Genomic DNA, 10,433 nt, shown 5'->3' on the forward strand with positions numbered 1-10,433 from the left:
GAGACGATGGACTCTGAAAAACAAACTGAGGGTTCTAGAGGGGAGGGGGGTGGGAGGATGGGTTAGCCTGGTGATGGGTATTGAGGAGGGCACATTCTGCATGGAGCACTGGGTGTTACGCACAAACAATGAATCATGGAACACTACATCTAAAACTAATGATGTAATGTATGGGGATTAACATAAGAATAAAAAAAAAAAGAAATGAGTCCTTTAAAATATGGTCTGTTGAAAAGAGACTTTGTTTTACACATAAGGTATTTTTGTTTAAAACATGAACAGAACATATATCTCACTAAAAAAGATTCTATTTTGTTAGATTTTTGAACAATGATATTAATGGCTTGGGTGGGGGGACTGTCTCTTGATTAATAGGAGTGAGCTGAGTCGACAGAAACTTCATACCCAAGAGCTGCTTTCTCAGCTGGAAATGGCAAATGAAAAGGTAGTTGAGGTAAGATAATGACTCTCCCGGGAAGTACTTTCTGCTGCAGCTTGATACACATTTTTTCTGAATTTTATCTGAGCCAACTCCAAATTAATTCTCTACTTGGAAATGACCATACAGAGGTGAGTACTCCTTGTAGAGAAATCATCCATAACCCTAAAAGTCCACATTTTATAATGTGAATAAAAACTTTGAAAGTCAGTGATTCATCATATGTAAATGACAAAAGGTAGAGCTCCTATTTCAGTTTCCCCAATATAACTTGTGCCGTGTTGCAGAAAATGTGTTAAGATCCCCTTCATTTCTAAGCATGTCTAAGATTATATTTTTTAGCCCTTTCCTCTTATTTTGTTTTAATTCAACACATAAGAAATGTAGAAATTACCTTTGCCTACTGGAATATATTAAAGTACTTCTTCAGATTAATGCTTTAGAACTAAATGCAGCAAGAGCTCATCATTTTTCTCTTTGAATCTTTAAAAAAAGTTAATGTCTAGATTATGATTAGAGCTTTCTAGAACTCTAGTTCTTCGTTTGATGTTCTAACTTCGAATGTGTTTGTTGGAATTTCATTAATACACTATATGGTTGGCTATATTTTTGTGGCCATCTATAGAAGCCATAACAAAATTACTCTTAAGTTTCAAAGCATTATAAATTGATATGAGCCATTTAGAATACAAACAATAGCCATTAAAATACTTGTCGTTTTCAAAACTTCCAGGAATCTGTACTTAAGGAAATAATTTAAAATATGAAAAAATTTAAAGGCAGATATTCAACACAATAATGTTAATAATATTAGAAGATCAAAAGCAACCAAAATGATCAGTTGAAAAAGAACAGTTGCATATATTATGATTTACCTAACCTGGACTGTTTCTTAACCATTATGGTGGTAGCACAGAAAAATGCATATTGTATGTAATCTGATGGTACCTATGAAAGTGATTATTATAGATGATGTGATTTTACCCCCAGGTTTTCTCTAGTGTTAATGATGCACCTTTTAAATTTAAGACTACATATTTAAATATCTTGGTAAATTGAAACAGCCAGTGTAGTTCTCTTCATAAAATTTAATTTTGCTTTTGGGCACAATAAAAAATATAATCTCATTTTAGCAGTATATTGTTATTTCAGTATTTTATATTACTAGGCATGACATTCACCATTATCACTTATATGTTAGGCTGGAAACTATCTAGTTCTTCATAGAAAGTCTGTTTTTCTTACTATTCCTGATTAGACTGATGTTACTCTCTCAATTCAGACAAGTGCCAGAAAACCACATAATAATTCTAGTTGTACAGAAACTTTTTTTTTCAGGCTAGTAAGTATGGAAAGGACAAATACATTTTATAATTGGTAGTTTCTTTGAACTTGTCTGCATTACAGTATGTTGTGACAGATTTATATTCATAATGTCCATATAGTTTCCTAAGGCTACTCTAACAAAGTATTATGAACTTGGTGATTTAAACAACAGAAATTTACTGTCTCACAATTCTGGAGGCCAGAAGTCCAAATCAAGTCAGCAAGATTGGTCCCCTCTGAGGGAGAACCTATTCTATGCCTCTCTCCTAGTTTCTGGTGGCCTCATGCGTTCCTTGGTTTGTAGATGGTATTTTCCATGTGTATTCATGTGGTCTTCCCTTTGTCCATGTCAGTCTCTGTGTCCAAATTTCCCCTCTTTATGAAGGTACTAGGTGTATTGGATTAGGATCCATCCTAAAACCTCATCTTACCTTAATTATCAGCAAAGACCCTATTTCCAAATAAGATCACATTCATAAGTACTGGGGTTTAAGACTTCAACATCCTTTTTTAGGGACATAATTCAATCCATACCAATGCCATATTTGTTGATGATCCTAATATCCTCTAGAGTATACAAATGTATTGGGGAGCATGTAGAAACAGAGTTCTTCCCCCTTTTAAGTAACATCTTTAACATATAAATCGTTTAAGACAAGTCTATCTTTTTAAAAATCAAGACTTCTAGAATGAATATTTTCTGTTCTTTGCACTTTAATAGTGGCAACGTCACAATTTCTCTAGAAGCTTGCTTTCACATGGTAGTTCTGAATCACTAGCAAATAACATCAACACCACCTAAGAACTCAGTAGGAGTGCCGATTCTCAAAATTCATCCCATCCTACTGAAGCTCTGGTTGTGTTTTCATATTCCAGGTGATTCTGAAGCAGTGATCTAGCATCTCAAGGTTAATATCAAATATTTTAAAATATATATATTGAAAATCTTGGTCTTCTGATTCACTTTGATTTTAGATTTAATTCACTTTCTTTGGTAACATGTGGAGGGGAAAAAATAATGTAGTCAAAGTGTGAAACCAATTTTGAACTTTGAAATTCATAATTTGAAAAAATATAAATTTGGAGCTATATTATCTTCGCGTTTTATAAGAAGTAAAGTGATATTCAAATTTTTCATTGATTATTCCACAAAACCTTTCTGTGTCACATATGGATTTCTAACTTGTTTGTTTGTATTTCCCCATAACAGAATGAGAAACTAATTCTAGAGCATCAAGAAAAAGCCAACAGACTTCAAAGGCGTCTAAGTCAGGCGGAACAGAGAGCGGCTTCAGCTTCCCAGCAGGTAGGGAACTTCCTCATTATCCCTGAGAGTAAATAGTCTGAGTAGATCAAAAGATAAGAAAAGTTCCTCAAAAGTTCCCAGAGAACTAGTAGTTTTATTTTTACTTGATTAAACTATTTATAAGTAGTCTCTTTAATATTTGAGGTTGAAAAAGTAAACTTTAAAAACAGAAATAAACACGAGTCTCCTAAATTGACACCTAAATCTAGAACTGTGCTGTCCAATATGATAGCCACTAGCCATAAGCAGCAGTTTAAATTTAAATTAATTATTAAAATTAAGTAAATTAAAATTTGAAATCCTCATTACACTGGCTGGGTTTCTTTTTTTTTTTTTTAAGATTTATTTATTTGAGAGAGGAGAGTACACGTGCAAGTGAGGGAAGGAGCCGAGGGAGAAGGAGAGAATCTCAAGCAGACTCCATGCTGAGTGCAGAGCCCAATGCAGGGCTCGATCCTACAACCCAGAGATCATGACCTGAGCCAAAACCAAGAGTCAGATGCCTAACCGAATGGGAGCCACCCAGGTGCCCTGCACTGGCTGGCTTTCAAGTGCTCAGTAGCCATATGTAATTATGATCCTCATATTGGACAGCATAAATAGAACTCTATGATCACAAAAAGTTCTTTTGGACAGCACTGCTCTAAAATTTTATTCTCTCTAGGCATGATCACTGACAGATTTGGAAGTAGAAAACATTGCTTTGAATGTAATATTTCTAATTGCACTTTGTTTTTATTGTAGTTTTTTAAATGGAAAAAATGACTTATAGGTTAAGTTCATTTAATGCACATTTGTATATAACCATATAAATCTAAAATACTGTATAAAAGTTGTCCAATGGGAAATAGAGTAGAAAATGCAGAACATCAATAAAATACTAAGGGGTAATTACTCATACACACTTCATATAAAGAAAATGGGCCATTTACTTAAAATGGGAGCAATAGTTCCTCCTCCCTCCTATTAGGAACAATGTGAGATCGTCTGGCAATTATAAAGATAGGCTGGAAGCAGTTTAGATGGATAGATCTAGATAGGCAGGCAAAGAAACCATGTTACTACCTTATTAAATATGTTTGGTTATAAATGTACTGTTTCAATCAAAATTAATATTATGCATAGATATAAGAGTATTTCATACATACTACAGCAGCTCTAAATACTCACTGATTTCAGTTTATGTATGTGATATTTATAGATTTTTTTGAAATCTACTTCTGATATGAACAATGCATGGCACTTAAAGAAAATCTGGTAATTTGCCCTTCTGTTCCCCTCCCCTCTTAAAAGTAATTATAGCTTTATCAAATAAATTTAATTTCTTATTAAATTATGAATTAATAGATTAAGTAGTTTATCATTCAAGAAGGCAGTCATTCATTTAGATTATAAGTTAACAGGAGCCAAGGTGTACTGGGAAGTATCTTAAGAGTGTGTATTTTGGTGTCAGGCACATAGCCTGGTGCCATTAAGTAGCCATGTGATTTGGGGCAATTTCAACTTTTCTAAGCCTCAGTGTCTTCATATTTGATGTAGAATAATAACACCTCCCTTACAGAGTTACTGAAAAATCAAAGGAATTAACACATATAAGCATTTAGTATAATCATTAAGTGGTTAGTAAATACTTAGTTATATAAGAAGTTAAATCTCTACATCACAGTCCTAAGAGCTTCAAGTTTACCTTTTTTAAGGAATATGGTAAAGAAAATGCCTACGTAAAATCAACAACCTTGAGTTCTATAGTAAAAAGAGTAGTTATAGAACCTTAATTAGATAATCCAGTTGGCATCTCGTTTAGTCTTCCTCCTGACAGAATTAAACCCAAGCAGCCCAACACAGATGTTTTTCTCCTGTTACTTAAACTCTCTAATGACAAAGATTTCACCCTTCTCTTTGTGCGCTTTTTTTTTTTAATGCTGTGTCAGTAACCACTTTGGAGTTTTTTCCTTAAGCTTTTCTCCTTCCATCCTGTTTTCATTGAAGATGAAAAGTAGTCATTCAGCATTGTCCCTATCCACAAAAAGGAATTATTCCCTGGAGTGGAGTGAATATTTTTTCTCTTTTAAATGAGTCCAAGTTATAAACTTTTTGTATTAGACATATATTCAGTTTTTAAAAATCTTTGTCTTTGCTTTCTCTGAATTCTTCCTATTTTCCCATCTTCCTCTAAAAACTAGAAACTGTTATTAGAAAGACTATCCTAGTAAGGGCCTGATACTTAATGAAACAAAGGATTGGAGTTAGAAGATTATTATTTCCTCTAACATGCAGCCCAGCATCATACACAAGCCCTGCATTGTACCGAGTCTTCCATGCTCTGAATGTGCTATTCTGATCAACTTTCTCTGTACATTCTTCATCCATCTTTGGACTATGGTTGTATGTTCTAAGTGTATTAGTCTAAACTACTAAAAGCCATACTGCGTTCTTTTAACACTAAAATCAGTGTGGTGAAGCCTTTCTATGCAAGAACACAAAACCTAGGAACTATGGAAAGAAATTAATAAATGTGAACATGTAAAATTTCAGATATCTGCATTTTAAAGTTATAAAATCAATGACAAACTGAGAAAAAGTATCTGCAATACTGTGACAAAAGTAATATCCTTAACATATATGTAAAGAATGGCTAGGGCGCCTGGGTGGCTCAGTTGGTTAAGCAACTGCCTTCGGCTCGGGTCATGATCCCAGGGTCCTGGGATCGAGTCCCACATCGGGCTCCCTGCTCTGCGGGAAGCCTGCTTCTCCCTCTCCCACTTCCCCTGCTTGTGTTCCCTCTCTCGCTGTGTCTCTGTCTGTCAAATAAATAAATAAAATCTAAAAAAAAAAAAAGAATGGCTAAATCAACAAAAAAAGTGCAACAGTACAATAGACAAAGAATAAAACTTACAGAAAAGGAAAGACAGATGGCTTTTAAATATTTGAAAAGATGGGCTCATCCTCATCCATAAGACAAATACAAGCTTAAACCGTAATCGCATATCATTTTACACCATTTCACAATCATGTCAGATCATGAAGTTTGATGATACATTATGCTGGCACTTCCACACATCACTGATGTAAATGTGTGTTGGTGCAATCTCTTTGGAGCCCAATTTGGCAGTATCTCTCAAAAAATTTGGATGTACATCACCTTTGACCCAGTCGTTCTAAGAATTTATTCTGCAGGTGGTGTACTTGGACCTGGGCAAGTCTGTGCAGGGAAGCGTGTCAAAATACTAATTGCAGCATTGCCTATAATTTTAAAAGATTAAAAGCCACCTAAATGCCCATCCATAGAAAACCAGTTAAATTATGGAGTATCCATACAAGGAAAGTTTGCTGCTGTTAAGGGGAATAAAGTAGGTCTTACATGGAGACATTTGTAAAGTAGATCATTTAGAAGGAAAAAACCAAGATGAAAAGTGTGTAGAGTACTTTATCATTTTTTAAATAAAAAGAGGTGAGGAAATACATGCATCTATTCTCATTTAGAATTTATTTCTAGAAATATACTTAGAAAATGGAAATAATGATTGTATCTGGAAAGAGGGCTAGGAATGAAGGACAGTGGTGAGAAGGCTTCTTTATGATGTATACTCTATTGTACTGTTAGATTTGTATATATAATATCAACTCCAATTGATATTTGAAGACTGTTTACCTATTAGAGCTTTCTTACTATGATCTGTCATCATCTTATTACCAGTCTTGTGTTGTGCTGGCTCACACTTAATTTGTATTTTACTCACTTTTCTAGTTAACTTTTTATCTAGATGTTTTTCATCCATCTGTGAAATATGTTTTGGAATTCTAAGTACTGTATATCACTCTGAGCTATGGAATGTCATATTTGACATGCATATCTCTAGTGTAATACAGGTATTTTAAAGTCTCAAGAGTAAAACAGACATGAACACCAAAAATGACCTCTTACAGGACCCTCTCCAGTAAGATTATTTTCAATAATTGTAAGTTGTGATGCATTATACTTTGTATTAGTGTAAGATTTTCCATAGAAAAAGTAACTATTTACTGATTGTCTATTTTAATTGCAGCTCAGTGTGATTACAGTGCAGAGAAGAAAAGCAGCCTCCATGATGAATCTGGAAAATATTTAAAAATATTCATAGTTCACTCACAGAACTTTAGAATTGGGAAAGCTGTTGGACTAGAAGTGTATTGAAATGGTAAAAACCTGCAGAGAATGGTTAAGGCTTGTGTCATTTTGCATAGGCATTTTCCATTCTGTTTTGAGGGTTATTGGAAAACAGAACAGTGGCAGCTTCCTGTAAGTAAAGAAAATATAACCCTATGTTGAGCTTCAGTGGAGAAAAAAGCCAGCTGAGAAGAATTCATTGCCTTCATCAACGTGTCTGTTTTTCAATTCCCCCTTCCTTCCCTTGGAAGAGCATAATAATTTTCAAACTATACTAATAATGGGAAAGAGATTTTTAAGATAATGTTAGAATTTTAGTATTTCAGGTTCCATGATTTGAGAATTTTACATCTAATTGTTACTCCTAACTCATTTTCTTAAGTTCCCAAGTATCCATTTTATTATAAACTCATAAATGTAATAAATTATGTACTTTCTAAAATTATGCTGTCATGTATTTTAATGTATAATTGTAGTGATTCATTTTTAATTTACATGATTTCCAGTATTTATCATATATTGATATTTAAGAATATGGGAGGTTTTGTTTTTTGTTTTTGCTCTGTTACTCAAAGCAGTACTAATCAAGTGGAATCTTCAAGTCTGAGAATGCATGGGCATTGAACTATTGCAGTCTAGTTGATATTCACAGATCCATGTAGTTAGCTCCTCTCTGCTCCTAGTTTGAACTTGGGACACCTGCTTTCTGCTGATGAGTGCAGATAAATGCGCATCTGGTTAACAAGTTAGGAAACTATTGCAGTAGTCCAGATAAAAGATAATGAATTGAGTTTGAAGTGACATGAAAACATTCATGTGCAAATATTCAAGCAGCTGTCAGAAGCTTAGGACTGGTGCTAGCAAACCAGGATAGGAAGGGAGTCTTTGGCACGGGACTGAGAATTGAAGCCATGGAGTATAGAAGCTTGCCTGGAGGCTTCATGTGATGTGGCTGACTACCTCTTCCCCTCATTTCTTGTGCTGCAGCTCTGATGGTGGCCTTCTGCTTCCGTCAGTACATCATCCTTCCTCCCCACAGGATCTCCGTGCCTCTCTTGCCATCTGCACGTTCTTCAGATCACCACTGCTCAGACATCCCTACCTCAGAGAGCCTTCCAGCCTCCAGACTAGGTTAGGTCCCCTTGTATTTCTCATAACAGTGTGCTGGATTTTTGATTCATAGCACTTGGGAGAATTTGTAATTAACTCTTTTTGCATTTTGTCTTCAATGTCATCAGTCTGCAGACTCCTTGAGAACAAGACCCATGTCTGCTCTCCTTCCTTGTATTCTTAGCAACTCAACATAGTTTCTGGCACACAGAGGGTATTGAATAACTGTTTTATTCAGAAACTGAAAAAGAATTTTTAAGGACAGGACCTTAGAAAATGTCTTCATTTTGTTGTATGAGTTCAGGGAGGGGAATCCTTGAAGGAGACTGAACAGGAGCAGTGAGAAGGCTGTAGCCAAGAGAATCCAAGATGACAAAAACTAAAGGAGGCAGGGATTCTGATCTTATGTGTAGGAGGGGACAAATGGTTCCTAGTGTCAAATGCCGTGATGAGATGAAATAATACAAATATGATATTTAAATGATAATTAGGCACTTAGCTTACTTTCGTTTCCTAAGCATTTTTCATTTGATTGATTCTCTAATGTAAATTTCTTCCCATGTCATTCGCAGACTAATTTCCATGTAATAAGAGTTATGTTCATATTCATGTTTATAGAATATAAAATTTATTTTTAAAAACTTTTAATTAGAGAAGATGTTAGAATTATATCGTACCAAAAAAAAAATGAGACTGGAGGAGGAAGCAGTTCAGAAACTAACGTCATAGACAAATGGAAAGTATGATTATTGTCCTTTTTCAAGAAGAAAATCTTAACTTCCCAGACTCATTTCTTTAAGGTAAATCTTTCAGCATAAGCACTTTCTCTGAACTTTGGCCATAGGCACCTACTCTTTACATTTGAATATTGATAACCCTCTCTCCAGTTGGATCTCCTTGAATACTTAGACAGTCTCCAAGTAAAGGATAGGCTACTGACAGGCAGATGATAGGCCTTTCTTACCTCTGCTGAATTTGAACAGACTTAAGCTGTGTTTACCAACAGAACTGAACATACATGTTATTTTTCTTTCAGAGAAGTTTGTTAGCTAATGATTTCCAATGTAAAAATGTAGTGGAGTTTTTGACTTTTCTTATATTGGTCAGTCTTGCCTTCATTTACAAAGAGTATAGCATCATTTTTCTGTGAACTGTATTTTAGGAGACAGGGGAAATGAATAGGAAAAAGAAAAGAAATGATGTAAATCTGAAATTGAAGACAACACAGCCAGTTCATTTTATTTATTCATGTTTCTTTATTTGTGTCTCCCTGAAGAAGAAAAGAGATATGATTACCTCTTCTTCCCTTTGTATACAAATATGCAAATTGGGGCAGCCAACAATCTTCTAATTTCTCCTCTGGTGTGATCACTGTAACTACCCCAAATATGGGAGAACATTAGCAACAATTCAGTCATTCGTTTATTCAGCAAATATGAATATTTCATAGCTGCACAGTCTGCCAAGCCAACTCTCAGACAAATCAAGGAAGAATGAAAAAATACTTCAAACATTTTGGTATAAATTCTGTTCTTTAACCATAATGTATTTTATCAATTTTTCCAAAATAGCAAATCTGTAATGGGCTTTTTTACAAACATTTTAATCAAAAATAATTAGGTTTTTTTTTAGTTTATTTAAAAATGTATATATAAAAGGGATATGTGCACAGAGAGGAGACAGACACAGCAGTACCCCAGTGTTATGTATGAAATCTGTCCCTTACCAGCCCTTCAGACTTGTTCAAATGTGTGCCTCTGGGGCAGTGTTAACTGTCTTATCTTAGTATTTATATAGAAACTAAATATGGATCTACTTAAATAACAAAAATCATAGGATGGGTGGAAAAGCATCTTTAATTTTTTTCAACACTGGCGCTCACCCAGCTACCAAGGAAACAATCTACACTAAGGAAGTGGTCTTGTAGCCCAAGAGTTCAGCACAAAACATGCTCATGTGCCCCACTTTCCTGTAGACACTCCCATGTACTAGCTCTAACACCACTCTTGTTTCTGCCACTCAAAAAGTAGACTGGAATGTAAGCATATGAGAATAACATTATGGAACTTTGAATCTTCTCTAGTTTTTTTCTTTCTAAATACACA

At 34.7% G+C, this 10,433-nt stretch overlaps 1 long non-coding RNA gene across 1 annotated transcript; it reads left to right on the forward strand.

Moving 5' to 3' along the window:
- Positions 1–297: 297 nt before the first annotated feature.
- Positions 298–9,903, forward strand: LOC145719154 (uncharacterized). The gene is made up of 3 exons (XR_014142210.1): positions 298–454; positions 2,976–3,071; positions 7,118–9,903. It is a non-coding gene; the product is annotated as an uncharacterized LOC145719154 (long non-coding RNA).
- Positions 9,904–10,433: the final 530 nt, after the last annotated feature.

This window comes from Leptonychotes weddellii, unplaced genomic scaffold, assembly GCF_054177405.1.
Source record: "Leptonychotes weddellii isolate Sample4059 unplaced genomic scaffold, ASM5417740v2 HiC_scaffold_3212, whole genome shotgun sequence".
Lineage (NCBI taxonomy): Eukaryota > Metazoa > Chordata > Mammalia > Carnivora > Phocidae > Leptonychotes > Leptonychotes weddellii.